This window comes from Nipponia nippon, unplaced genomic scaffold (assembly GCF_047370975.1).
Source record: "Nipponia nippon isolate SJK-2023a ecotype South Korea unplaced genomic scaffold, ASM4737097v1 scaffold_11, whole genome shotgun sequence".
Lineage (NCBI taxonomy): Eukaryota > Metazoa > Chordata > Aves > Pelecaniformes > Threskiornithidae > Nipponia > Nipponia nippon.
This window is the reverse complement of record NW_028262302.1, coordinates 32,390,873-32,403,749: the sequence shown is the minus strand read 5'-3', so window position 1 is coordinate 32,403,749 and position 12,877 is coordinate 32,390,873.

The window sequence follows — 12,877 nt, the reverse complement described above, 5'->3', positions numbered from 1 at the left end:
GAGTAATCGTTTTACATTATTTTCCTAGGCAGGACTGGAGAAGGCATGGTGAATTACAAGTTACGCTTATGATGATGAGTTGGTTGTTTGTTTTGTTAAGATTTCTTTGAACTTCAGAATTAAAAGATATGCAGTTGTGTTCTGAACACAACAAATGTGCTTCAAAATTAAGAAGATTTTAATATTATCCTCTGATGAAAAACTTAATTGTATCATCAGATACAATTAACAACAATATTAAAATGGGATGCATAGGAACAGTTGTACCCTAAAGAAAACTGGATTGTGAGAATGCGAACATGCTTCCTATTTTCTAAGGAAAGTGAATAAAGGGAAAGGGAAGAAACTGAGAGAAAAAAACACTGGAGAGAGACACATTACTGTGAGAAAGATACCATAGTACAAGAGACACAACAGCATGTTGTGTTAAGCTTTAACCAACGAAAGTTACAAGTTCAGAATACCTTACAAAAACTCTCTTGACATTGATTCTTTGAGGGTTCACTAACTCACAGCAACCCCTCACAGGCAAAACTGCAGGTTATTTTTCATCATACGTCTCCAGTATTTGGCAATTAATCTAAGCAACTGCACTGCACCACAGCTGCTTCGCTCTCCCCACAACTGTCACTGAATAGCTCAGAAGCTGAACATTCATCCAACACATGAGACTGCTGCAGACTCTCCTTGGATCCAAGCACTCCCCTGTATGATACTGAGGAGACATATTCACTGATTCAGTCTTTGAACTTGATCCTAAGCTTGGACCTTGTCTAAGTTCAGCCATGCAGAGTCCTGTGTCTGAGATGCAATAACCCCATGCACAAGGGTAGGCTGGGGCTGGCTGCTAAAAAGGCAGCTTTGCAGAAAAGGATCTGGGGCTTGTGGTGGACAAGTCAAACAGGAGACATCACTGTGCCTTGCAGAAAAAGCCAACTGCACCCCGGGCTGTGCCAGTGAGAGCACAGCCAGCCAGGTGAGGAGGCGATGCTTCCCTCTGTCTGGCACTGGTGAGGCCCCGTATGGACACTGGGTCCAGTCTGGGTTCCAGAGCACAAGACAGACCTGGGTGCACTGGAGTGAGCCCAGTGGATGCTATTGAGCTGGCTGGGGCTGGAGCCCAGGATGGGAGAGAAGAGGCTACTAAGGGGGTTGTGCCATGGCACTTTGATGTCATAGTGTCACATTCTCATCCCTGCCTTCATTTTGTTCTCCTTTGTGGTACAATAACATGTCGGGTAGTTTCCCAGTCACATGACATTAAGTGCACTGCGGTGGTTCCTGAATGATGGACCATACCTAAATTTAAGTTGAAGACTGTGAGTCAGCTCTTTCTGCTTACAGTCCTGTTGTTTTATAATTAAGGAGGGACATTGCTACTAAGTAGTCTGGAATTGAGGACCCTGCTAACCAGATCCGTCAGCCCAAGGACCACGATAGTGCACAGGACAAAGAAAGAACAAATCGAAGAAGCAAAGAGATTATTGATTGATTCAGTCAGCCAAAGGATGAAACAGCCTTTGCACCGAGCCCAGCTGTTTTCGTGTCTAAGATTTCCCATTGGTACCATATATAACTGTGGCGTTTCTTCACTGACAAGTACCAGAGTAATCCCAGCCTTACAGTTGTCTAAGAGAGATAGACAGGTATTTTCTAGGTATTAACATGCCAAACTTCATGAAAATAAACATACTGAAGATTTTACCTTTGAGACAGCAGAGCTGAGATGTCAGGAAGCTGGAATTTTCTATTTCTGAGTTTTAGTTTTAAAAGCTTTTCCAACTTTGGTGTAAACGAACAGTGAAAATTCAAACCTGTGATCACAAAACACCTATGAACATTACGTGAGGGAATAGGAAAGTAGCTTTGCTTGGCTGAGATGGTTTAGAAGTGCCCTGATAGTCTACACTGCAACCGTATTAAGGAACATTAAAAGACAAGGCAAAGCATGGAAAAAATGCCACGCAATTGTACAGCAACGTTCAGAAAAGAATGTCCCCATTAAATCTTTTTTTTTTATCTCAAGGCAACATCACTTTAAAAAACTGTTTTTGCTTTAAAAGCTACTGTGAAAATGAAAATACAACTGTTTGTTGTATTGAGAAAAGCAATAACTAAAGAAAGGAAAATAACCATATCTGTGAGTTTTCTGCTAGCGTTCAGTTCACTTAGTCTTTTTGTTCGCTACACTTGCAAGCTTCCTGCGCCAAGGCAAAAATCTTGTTCCCTGCCTAAGAGGGTATGTCTCCTTTGCTGACCCATTATCAGCGCAGGTAAAGGAGCTGCAGTTACCTGCTGCGCTCGCAGTTATCCCTGGAAATCCAGCCCAAAGTAGAATCCGTGTGCTGAGGAAGAGGTTTAGACCAAGATTAAGGACCGCGTAATAGTTATGAAATGTACCAGCAGGAAAAACAAGGCCTTATGTTGAACTTTGAACTTCTGCTCGGGAGCGGCAAAGGAATACTGCCTCATCACAGTGTCCACAGGCTCACTCCCACTGTCCAGGCGAGTACCTCTGCGTCAACATGGGAAAGCCACGGGGAACTTCAGCTGACTCTATAGCACTAAATTAAACAGGACTGGCACTGTCCTCAGGTACTGAGGCTCAAAACTACCTCTTTTGTCATACTAAATCCACCTGTCTCCAGGATGGCTGCTGCAGGCGAGGCTCCCTGGTCCATACTAACTCCTGAGTCGTGCCCAGGAATTATTTGGAACGGTGCTAAATCTCACAGATGACAACTGTGCAAAAGGCCTGTGGCATTATGACAGTATAGATGACCAAGTTCCTGGGAATGTTCCCCGGCACTCTTTAATTGACTTATACTGATGAAGCCTTCATGGTTTCAGTCTAACCTACTATAGTGGATGCATAAGAACACAGTAGCCTGGCTACTGCAGAGGAATAGGATCAGAAAACTGTACACCTGTACACGAACAATATAACTTGCTAATATCAGGACAGGCAGAAATGTTAATATTTCAGTTTAGTGCTGCTTTGTCCCTTGCTTGTTCTACGAATATACTTCTCAAGCATATCTGTGAACAACACTTGAAGATTTTTTTTAAGCTCTTGTGCCTGATACCATTTTTGCTGAGAAATACTTTATGGAGAAGCACTACAACCTAATTCTACAATCTGAGCCACAGAAGCAGCAGCCCAGTGATTATTCATACCAATGAATTACAGAATCACTGCCATTTATGTTTTATGCTTTATGTTTTAGTTGAAAGGACTCCCTAATAGAATAACCAGCTTCTTTTGGAGAAATAAAATTTACAGTATAGCTCTCTGCATGGGCACTTCAAATTTCTTTGAGTATAGTCTATGGCTTTACAGACACGGGGTAATTGCTTTCATACTGATTAATATAGTTTGCAATATAATCATTATTAAAACTTCATGGAAACTGATCTTGTTAGCTCCATTTCAGATAATGGATTTTTGTAATAGCTTAAAAAATGTAAAGGCATGAGTTTTCTTTAAAAAAATAAATGAGTCCCACTACTATTGTTGTGGAAATTTACTGCTCATTTTGCGGTAATCAAAATCTTTCTAATTATTAAATTCATAGCTTCATTAAAGAAAATTCAAACACATAAAGCAGGGGTATTACAAGTTCTTGGTGACAGCCATTTAGTCATAAAACTATTCTGAATTTATTTTTAAATTAATTAGAAAATACAAGTTATGGGCAACAACAAGGAGTTACAAAACAATACCTGGAAAATATATAACCAGAAAGATGAGCTTGTACACTTTGCTTCATTGTTGCATTATGAGACCACTTGTAATTAAACCCATACCAAATTTATGGGCTCATTCTTTAAACTTCGTGTCATTAAGCAGATTATTCATTTTGTGGTATGTTTTTCTTGGTGATCTATTCATTGCATCCCTTCCAGTGCTGAAAATATTGTCATTGTTACTGATACACTAGAAGTATGTGAAAATAAAACCAGCTATACCAGCCCTATTTCTCTTAGAGAAAATTACTTCTCACTGAATTTCTACAGCTTCACTATATAATTTTCTGGAGCAGCAATTTTCACATGGTGCTTCATGGGCTACTTCAACGTGTTCTTTGGAAGGTAGCTGTGACAAGCAAGTCTTTTGTCCTCAGGTTAAATGGGCTATACAGAAGCTCACCCCTTCACTGGAAAATGTGTTGTGTTGGTCCATAAATCTAAAATGTTAAAGAAACCAAATGCGACTCTTGTCCTCCCTTTTTCTCAGTCCTCTGTGTACCACCCACGCTTGCTCTTTCAGAGTCTGTCCAAAGTAGCTACGAATGGTACTCTGTTCTTTGCTCCCTTGACATTTCCAATAAGTGGTGTTTCTACTACAGGATTCTGACAAAGTCCCCACCTAGCAGCTCAAACATCACAGGCCTTTCTAAAATAGCGTGAAAGGAAGACTGATGATTTATGATTAAGCATGTCAGTTTAGGATTCAAAGTGGCTTGTTGCAGCTGTGGGGAAAGGCTGAAGTTCAAAACATGCAAAACATTCAGTTTGTCCGTCAGCCCAACAACTGTAAAATTGCTTCAAAAAACAGCAAAGAATATGGTTTTCTGTGAGCAGAAAAAAAATTCTCCTTCCAAACAGAAGGTCAACACTATATAGCTACCCATCTGATGTATTCATACTGCATGCTTTTCTTCGCAAATATATTTAAAAATTATCTCAGGTCATTACAAATATAAATTTTAAGAAGTCCTCTAATCACTACTCAGTTCTGAACAGGAGAATAAAGAGTGGTGAGACTGGCCCCTTTGATTTAAAATGATTTAGAGATCCTAAACAAATGTAGCTGAGAAAGTCTGCAAAAGTCAGGGAACTACTTTTTAAAATTTTGATCTGGTAGTAATGCATTAAAACTAATACAGTCTAAAAGTTAATATGGTCTGCTTCTCCGACACTTGTAAAATAATAGAATTAGAGTTTTACATGTGTTTCTGGACTATTCTGCTGGCCTCAAGAAGCAGGAAGGTGGATAAACTTTGTCCCATGAATGCAACTTCCTGCTAGTGCCAGGCAATACTTACAGTGCTTGACTATGACAGTAATTAAAGTGGATTTCCACGTCAGCCACATAAGTAAATACGCTAATAGTTCACGGTGAGTGATTTTGATTTCTACACGTTGAATATGAATGTTTAACAAGGGTTTGCACTGATTAGTTACACTCCAGTCTCGGGCATGTTCCTTTTTTACAGCCTGTGTGAATGTAGAGGAAAAAGAAGAGAAAAGAGTTTGCATGATGTGCTATAGTTCCCTAATTAATTATTTATTCACTATAGATTTTTCTCACTTTTTCTTATGATAAAACTGTTGTTAGGGCACATAAACTTAGGCAGTGTAATAATTCTTCATTATTTCTAAATGTCTTCAGTATTTTTGCTTCCTCATGAATTGGTTGAGTGTACTCAAACTTCCGAACTTAAGCAGTCTAGAACAGCACTGTCAGGAAAATGCTTTTGTTTTTATGCCTTGTCTGAAGGACATTCACAACCTACATGGATTTCAATGTATATGAATTCTAGGGATATAGGCCTAAAATTCCACAAAAAAACCCTGCAGATGACAAGTAGCAAGGAATTTGCCTCCTCCTTCTGGGGCCACCTGCTGGGACAAGTAGTGCTGACAGTGTGGGATACCACCACTAAGGCTGACGGCTGACAGGCCAACAGAAGGTGGCCTATAATTGACTTACCCTAAGGTGGGCTTTCAAATAGCTGCGTCATGCACAAATGGTGATTCAGCAGGTAGAGTCACTCTAAAAAGGGGCATGTGCCAAAATTGTGATCTAGATACCGACTTCCCAAGTGTTTCAAGCATGTTCATGCCCTGTATCCAATGAGCAAACATTGAATGTTCTCTAGAAGGGTTTGTGATAAATACAAAGGAAATCAGAGTTTATAATTCTAGTTAGAAGTAAATCTGAGATTCTAGCATGGGTTATATTTTGTCCAGCAATATATCAATGGTGTGCGGCTTTATTGCCTGACAAACTGCCTGAGTAAAGGAAATCAGCATGATAATATAGGTGTGGAGTCAAGCGTATGGCTAAGAAGATCAAGGGGTTTTGGCTGGAAAAGCAGACCTTCAAGGAAATTTATTGGCAGTACCATGCTCTTTTAGGTGCTTTATGAAGATATGAAACCCCAAAATTCAGAGTTCAGGACTTAATTATACCGTATATACTTTAGTATAGGGCCTGGAAACTGGCACAGGATGGGAGTTGTGGACTAGAGTAAGACAGAGAACAGGGTTATTCATCTTTTTGTGATTATTCATTGCCTCTTACCCTGGCAAAAGGAGAGTCAGGAAGTCTGCAAATAGCTTGTGAGCTGCTCACTGGCATGCTGTAAATTTGTTGATTGGTAATTTATATACAGGAAATTGATTTTATGAAAGGTAACAGTTAGAACTTTTGAGTGGAGGTCGGCATAATCTTTTATAACATTCAGACAGACATCATCTCTCATCCGGAATCCTTTGGCTTTTTTGTACAGCACTTTCAGTTAATGAGCTCCTGGTACTATGACAAGGAGAACTGTTCTCCCTGTACAGGTGGATGAGTCTTACAAGCATTCCCTGCTCAAAGTGTCATGGGAATATTTGCCACAGCAACGGTCTAGTAACAATGGTGATGATCCTAAAAAGGTACATTCTTCACACTAAGCTTCAATTCTGCAACAACTTGTGTCGCTTCGTGAAAAATCATTATTGACACTTTTATTTTGAAGACACTAATCACATTTTTATACAGAAGTGACAGCAGGAAATGCTTGATGCCTGTAAAATCTAGTAATTCAAAGGAAAAATGACCTCAAGAAGATCTTTTGTGTTTACTCAACAATTATTCTAGCAAAACACTACCTGGAAGTTAATGGGAGATTCAGCCTGCATATAATATGCATAGTGCATAGCACAGCCTATACGCACTAGACACCAAAAGCTACAACAAAGATAATGACACTAATGTACTGCATATGGTAAGTATATCTTTTCTAATGAGTAAAATAGAATTAAATGAATTAATGCAGAACCTAGATTAGGGAGGGTTCCCCATGTAATGGACCTAGGTTCCTGCTCTATTCTGGCTATAGCTTCTACTGGTAAAAGTGAGTCAAAGTTATTCAGGGCTGATTTAATTCTGAGAAACTTTATTCCAAAATACCATGAATATAAATATTTTCAAAGTTGTTAATAAATGGGGATTTTTCCAAGTGAAAACATTTTGAGGTTATATGTTCTAATGCTTTGTAAACATTTAAGGTCAATTTTAGGCTTGGTATAAATGTCAAAAGAGCATTGATTTTGCATTAAAAAAAGAAAATCTTTTTTACTTGTGCTTATGTACGAGACAAATGAAGTTATGAATGGTTAAAAGTTTATTCATGGTTCTTGGGAATATGCTTCTATGCTTATAGATACTGTGGATACAGCAGTTTTTTGCTGCTGCAATCAGATACATGTAGAGATTTCTTACAGTGCTTTTGCATTGAAATATTACATACATATCATGACACCTTTTTAGAGTGTAAATGAGAGGTTGCACTCAGTTCTCCAGAGACACAGTAGAAGGATTTGTCTAAGGGGGAAACAGGAGACTGATGATTTAAACAACTCAGCTCTTTAAGGAGAGTGGAGGAACTGCATAAGGTAGCGAGTGGGTTGTCTCAGTCTAAATCTTTGAAGCCACAGTAACAGTGATGAGTTGTTCACAGTAAATTTCTGCACTGCACTTGTGAAATGAAAGCTTCTGATAATCTTAGAAGGCTCTCATTTCTGTAGTCTGTTCATTGGAGAAACAAGAGAAAGCTAGTAATGAGGTGTACTTGAAAGGTACTGCAAACGCAACTTTACAATTGGCAGGAATGAACGGAACAGCTTCAAGGACAAGTTACTCAGGCCAATATAAAACTTCCTCCCTTGCCAGGTAAAATACAAAGCTGGAACCTATGTGTCAGCGTGAGATGTGCTTCAGCATCTAATACAAGGGTCGTTACCTGCAGCAGGTCCCAGTGAACTAGGGGGTCAAATGAGACATGGCCTGTTTGCCACTGCTTTAGAAGTGCTTCAGCTAGTGCCACATGCAGAAGTCTACCTGCAGTACCAGGCATGGTGGAACGGGAAGGTCCATTTAACAATTCCAAGTGAAAGCTTTTGCTGGTCCCTACAGCAAAGCTCACTGTGAGAGAATCACACATGGGTGAATGCTTCCTGGGCTGCGGCCATGGATTTATGAGCCACGATGGCCTGGCAACTCGACACAACAGTGACTGTATGAAGGTCCAAAGCATCACACAGCTGCTTACTCTGCAACACTTGAGATGGCCCCAAAAGTTATTCTTCTCTATGCTTCCTCCCTGCTTCATAGCAAGTGAGTTCACAGACGAGTGGGGCCATGCCTAGGGCCACACAGACAATCAGGGAGGGGACAGATATGGGCCAGGTCCCTGCAGAGAGCACATTTGGAGGGAGGTCATCCCTGGCTGCACTGCTGCTGTGCTGACCACACAGAGCTCAGCGTCACCCCTGCAGACAGGCTTACGCATATCACTGCCCCACGTCATTGCCATGGCCTGGTGTTAGGACCTTCTGTGTCCAGAAAGGTTGCTTTTCCAGGGAAGGTAACATGAACCTCTCTTAAAGTCTCACACCTCACTTGCATTAGAAACACCATCTCCAGAAAATAGGCTCCTTGAGTGCTGCGCTGTTCAGAGCTGTTTCATGCTAATAGAGTCTGCAGGGGACAAGGGAGAGTGCTTTTCTTAGTGAAGTCTTTTACCCGCTGCTGGCTTCACACAAACCTGAGTGGCTGCAGTTCCTGCCACAAAAAACTTGTTATGATTTGCAGGGCCTTAATCCTTTCCTAGAGAGAGACTTAATTTGTTACTAGATAGAATACTTGATATGTCTGTTACAGCTGACCACATGCTTTCTGCATGCTTGGGGGACACTGTGTTAAAAAAGTCTGGTTTTGGAGATTAAGACACAAGTAACAAGACCAAAAAAAAACCCCTCAGTGTTTTAATGAAACATTGTTTTGTTTTCTCAAAGGGATCAACCTCTGAGGAGTTTTTTGGTACATCTAACATGCTAATGTGGATACGAATACTTGCTTCAGAAAAATGGGACTGAAAATATAACTTTATCTGAAGCACCTCTACATCCTAACCACCAACATGTAGAACCTTCTTGTTATTATAGTTAGATCAGAAACTTACTGCTCTGCTACAGAACAGAAAGGAGTTCAAGACCCATTGCCCTAGAAAGGAAGCATCAAAAGGCCATCAGAGCCTGATTTCACAGCCGGGATGCCAGCTGAGGCAGGGGAGCCCTGTCCTGGCTCCTAAGGTTGTTTAGCAGTTTACATTTTGTTATTGAAGTGTTGATATAAATTATGCAAACATATATGTTATAAAATATACAAACACATTATAATTAAATCATATACATATATTTAAATTACATAAATATATATTTTTAAAAAATATATACATTTTGTTATTGAAGTTTTTTATTAAAGTACATATGCTGTTTTGGGGAACAGGCTGCTTTCTGTCAAATGAAGGATAAAAACTGAAGTAATTGTGTCTTTTTCAGTGTGTATTTTCTTTACGTTTTTGAAATTAGTTTCTCCAGGAATATAATAGGCACCTCAGGATCTGAGTAATACGCAGTTCAGGATCTGAGGCTAGAGTAAAGAGAAGGATCTGCTCCATGTGTTTTTCAGAGGTTGGTTGCAGCAACCTGGTCTCCACAGCACGCCCATGCACACCTTGCAGAACCAGCCACTCTGGGAAAACACTGAAGAAAGGATTCTGGGCTTTGCAAAGAGTGACTGTAGGGGGACAGGTTTCCTCCCTGTGTTTGTGTTAATTATTCATAGGCTGCTGGCAAAGACAAAACCAAGAAAGACAATACAGATGTGGTTTTTTGCTTTCTAAGACACAAAAGCATTTAAAGTACTTTCTAAAACAAACAAAACACATCAGCCTTCTCAGATGCAAAGTCTGAAGGGAGGTCTCTGCCCACATGGAGTTTTATACATCTTTCAGTTAACTTGTAGGTCTAAATGTAAGATTCAACACCTAGGGACACGGCAATGTTTATGATGCCCTGTGGGATTCTGCTCATGTGCTTATACAACCTGTAAGAGAAAGCAAATGCTCTTAAAAATGGCTTCAGTAAGCACAAATTTATTCCTATTGTGGTAAAGACATAATCTTCTTTAAAGTATCTTTTAAAAGGTAGTCTTAGCACTAAGCAGCAATACATTGTTTTAAAAAGTAGTTATGTCTGCTTCCAAAGCTAGAGGCAAAACTGATGGTACAGGTAACACTTTGGAAAGGAAATGCCCAGCGTGGTCTTTTCCAGAGCTAATGAAGCCTACATCTTGAAAGAGAAACCACTTTACGATGGTCATGTTAAGAATCTGTAGAGCAACTCTAGTATTTCCTGTAGCAGAGTGGATCCTCACTCTCCTAAGTATTGTCCAAACAGAGGAAAATAAGGTAAGGTTTGTGACTTGCATTGCCCAAATATAAAACAAGTGATGGACAGAGGCAAATCAGTAGAAGAGAACAAGGAATGAACAAAGTGATAGTCGGCAGGAAAGACAGCTGTTGCAGCAGAGCAGTTGACCAATCTATGTCCTGCTCTTTGTACGTGTTATGGCAAAACCAGTTTGGAGCAACTCTGAGATAACTTTGCTGAAGAGCAGACCTGTATATTGTAGAGGCAAAGACAATACTGGGAGTTTTCTTCTTTTAAAAAGTCACATAGAGGTATAGTTGAATGCATATTATTTTTATCTATGTTTGTTATTAATTTTACACTGCAGATGACCCGTGATTCCTCAAAATCTTTAAAGACCACAAGTAATTTTGGGAAGACAGAGAAAGCATCAAAAAATAAGCTTGTCCTTCTTGTACTGTGCATGAGAATAACTACTTACGTGATATTTTTTCTTTACACCAATATAGCAAAGACCAAGAAACTAGGAGATTTCTCCTTGGAAGCTGACATTTATCAATAGCTTGAAAAAAAACGCAAAGAAAAGGACATGATTAAGTCAGGATTATAAAAGTGGTCAATTACATTCTTGTTACAGCAAAGTACGCGTTGCAAAAATGTGTAATAAACTAAGCCAGACGGCATTAACCACATAGGCAGAGCACTACTATCAGAGAATTGCTAGCATAGCTGCAAAAATCTAATTTTTCACTCTAAGTGAAGGCAAATAAATTATTTGCTTATTTAGTGTAAGCAATTAATCTGTTCCTTGTAGAAAATCTCTAAATGAAATTTGAAACCTTAAGGGTAGACAGAGTTCTCAGTAGCATACCCTAGAATCATAGAATCATAGAATATCTCAAGTTGGAAGGGACCCATAAGGATCATCGAGTCCAACTCCCTGCTCCTCACGGGACTACCTAAAACTAAACCGTATGACTAAGAGCATCATACAGATGCTCCTGGAACAGCACCTGACAGGCTTGGTGCTGTGACTGCTTCCCTGGGGATCCTGTTCCAGTGACTTCACTCTTTCAGTGAAGAACCTTTCCCTAATGTCCAATCTGAACTTCCCCTGGCACAGCTTCATTCCATTTCCATATGTCCTGTCGCTGGTCACCAGAGAGAGGAGATCAACGCCTCCCCCTCCACTGCCCACCCTGACAAAGTCAATCCACTTGCATTTGAATGAACTCCCTGGAGCTAACGTCACACTCTCCAGATAATCAGAGGCTTAGTGAAATGCCAAATAACCCATGAACTTGTCTCAGCCTCCATGGGATAAAATAATCTAAACAAACCAAACTTTGAGCAGCTAAATGCAGATGCACAGGGATATACCGTCACAAAACTTCCACACTGACAGTCTTAATTTGCAAAGAAGAATTAAACAGGGACTACATGAATTTACAAATTGCCACACTCAAGAGAACATTTCAACAGTCTGATAGGAATTTGAGAAGACATAAGTAATGAAAAATGTTATTGCATTTCTCATGAAAATAAAATGTTTTTAACAAAAGAAAAATTCATTAGAATTTTCAAAGGCAATTACGCATGGAACAAACTCTTATAGGAGATGAGGCAATGGCAAAGGATGTTTCAAGCAGATGTTTTGTAGGTGAATCTTGCCACACTTGTGGGGTCAGTATGGGTCTGTAGAGGGCAAGTAGAGGTGCAAGAGGTGGGAAGCAACTGGGGACAAGGACTGGTAACTGTCTAAGTTTATGATCCTAAACACTGCATTTCTGAGCCAGTGGACTTATTCTTTCAACTTCTTCACTGCATTACAAGTTGCACAAAATTCCAGGGAAATTTAAAAATTCAGATGGACACATGAAGACTCTATGGAAGGAACAATTTAATTCTCAATCCTTGTATGCCTATCAGACTCATCTGAATTGCTAGATTCTTTATAGTTTCCATAAATTTATATATCACCTCATACATACCAAAACTTACAGATGAATTTCAACACATTTAACCTATATCCAGAGTTTAACTTTCAACTACCATTATATTAAGACTCCTTTTTATTACACTTAAATTATCTTTGAAAACTTCTAGTGTTTTCAAGATGTCTTTGACCAATGCTATGATTTTGGCATTCATATATGTTTAAACAGTGAGCTGCATTATTCAGGATCAGCTTTGATGAGCCAGAAGTACAGTCTGAGGAACACACTAGGTTTGTAGAGTGAGATGGATCATGGCAAGAGACAGGTGCACAGATACTTGGTGTCAAACCCAGTGCATGGGCCAGCTCTCTGGGTCTTTAACTACAAACAGGTTGTAATGAACCACTGTGAGGGGGAAAGGCAGACACTGAAAGAGCAGTTGACTGTTC